Source organism: Amblyomma maculatum, chromosome 6 (genome assembly GCF_055883805.1).
Source record: "Amblyomma maculatum isolate TAMU_Amacu chromosome 6, ASM5588380v1, whole genome shotgun sequence".
Lineage (NCBI taxonomy): Eukaryota > Metazoa > Arthropoda > Arachnida > Ixodida > Ixodidae > Amblyomma > Amblyomma maculatum.
Window position 1 is genome coordinate 181,016,633 of NC_139349.1, and position 2,418 is coordinate 181,019,050.

The following is a 2,418-nucleotide window of genomic DNA, read 5'->3' on the forward strand; positions in this document are numbered from 1 at the left end:
TCATCAAACTAAAAACGAAGCAACAAACGCCACTACTCGTACTAGGCCGCAGGAAGATGTTCCATTCGGCGGGCTACAGTGTTCTACTAGGCTGTAAGCCGGAACGTTGTTAGCCGGGGCGCACCTCAGCCTGCACACCCGAGAGCTTTGGTTGGCGGCGCTTCGTTTGAAGACTGCTTGGGAGGGCGACAGATAACGCACAAAACAATCACTGTGCGCCTGGCTTTGCACTCTGTGGCAATGCGCCGACGACAAGTGCTAGACTTCCCCCACAGCGAGGGCAGCTATCATTAGTAAAGCTGTTCAAAAAAGAAAAAAAAAATATCGGAGCGGTGGGCAGACCACGCACGCTGGTCCACGGCTGGGCTCAAGAGGCGGCTGTGGCTGGTCTTATCAGATCTCCCTGAGGCACCGGGTGGAGACATGGATGGACGTGGCAGCATCGCTCTCGGAAGGATACACACACGTCCACCACCGTGCGTTCCTTTCCCGCTCGCTCTGTCCAAAGAAAAGGTCTTCCTTCAGCCCAGTCTCCCCCCCCCCCCAAAGAAGAAAAAAAGAAAGAAACAGCGAACGGCAGGAACGGCTGGGGGAGCCCTTTAGCTTGTGTTGCTGTGTCCTTTCGATAGGACCACTCAAGTTGTTGATGCTTGTTGAAACAACACTTTGGTGCGCTGTTGCAAATTCTATATGCTCAAGGACGTCGGTGTACTATGTGCGCGAATAAGTTTGAATTTTGGCAGTGTCCTCAGATATTATTGAGAAATGCACGGTCCAAGTGAAAGGTGTGTACGACGTCATGCAGGTTCCAGGCAAGTTTCATTATTTTGCCGCTCTTGCCTTCACAGTGCAGACAATCTGTTTTCCGGCTTTTGCATATGCGGGTTCTGTTTGGAATGAAGCAGATCAGCTAGGAGATGTAAACTTAGACGAACTGATGCAGAGTGCTGATTCCGGCTAGTTGGCGCATATGTGTTGCTCTTCTGTTCCCGCTCTGTAAGCACTGCTTTTTTCATAAGTGATCCTAGATTTAAGCACACTATTCAGGAAGCATAATCAAACCTTATACATAAAATTCTGGCCTGTTCACTTTGCACATCGTACTGCTCTAGTTAGGCGCTGTCTCATCCTGTTCTCGTATAACTTTAATGGGGGGGGGGGGGGGGGGGGAACGATTTTACGCAACTTTTAGGCGGCGTTCGTGAACACCAGAAGTGCAACAGAGTTACATGTTTCACTTTGCGTTTTCGGTTTGTTCTTGGAGGAAGGCGGGATGTGATCGGGGCACATCGTCGGTGGCACCTGCGGCGCCGTGTCCTAACAACCGCATTTTTACGCGGCGTTTCCCAAATGACACTACATGCACATGTCTGGAATTGTCGAGCATGACCCCGGGCTCGCATGCTATGTCCCTCCATCCCACCCCCCTCTGCGAAGGGATCGAGGGTCATGACCCCCTGATTCCCTCGAAATTTACGCTTCAGTGTGATAGCGTTTTTTTGTTACTTGAATTAGATTACATTGTTCTGTTGTCTATTATGCCGTATACGCCTCATGCCTTCCGTCTGCGGCTGGTTAAAAGTTAGAACCTCCTCCTTCCTCATGCGCGGTGTAAACGCATTTCATCACTCTATCTCCTTCAAACACATGGCGTGTGAACCAGTGGGCAGGTTTTCCCGGTAAACTATGGCAGTGGTTATTTTCCTTCCTCCTCGAAGTTTCGCCTTTGATTGGCATGCTTAGGGCACTGCCAGAATTGTTCTTTGCACTTTTCACAGCCTCTGGTTTCCATATGCAGTGCATATCTTATTCTCAGCAACTGTCGGAACAAGTACCGGATGGTGCTTGCCAGTGATACGCTACAGCATGAACGCAGCCCCGTCATTCATTTAAGTCCATTGTTAGCTTCGAGAAATTTGGATTGCTAATTGATCAACGCGGCTTGACACTGCCGAAAACAGACGCAGAGAAGAATAGTTTGCGCCTACTTTGACTCACTGTAACATTGCCATAGATAGAAAATAATGAAAAGTAACGAATATTAAAACTGCTGGGCATGAGGTTGGGAGTGAGTGAGGACAAATGCGATGAGGGTGAGGGTGAGGGAGGACCAGCAGTATTTTTTAAGTGAGGATGAGGGCGAAGGAATTTTTTTAAGTGAGGGTGAGGGAGGGCTGCCGATTGGAAATTGAGGACAAGAGAGGAAAGGCCAAAATGAGGGCATTTGCCCACCTCTGCTCTCGCCTGCCTTCAGCTTTCCTCACCTGTCGCGCCTATCATCCTCCTCAGTGGGAGTGCAGACTCTAAAAATGGCTTCTTCTTCAAGGCGACCATGAAGGGTGTGCACATGAGGGGTGTATCAAGTGTTGGCTGTTGTGCAGAGACCCTTGGCTGATGCGGTGGAAACTTTACTTTTGT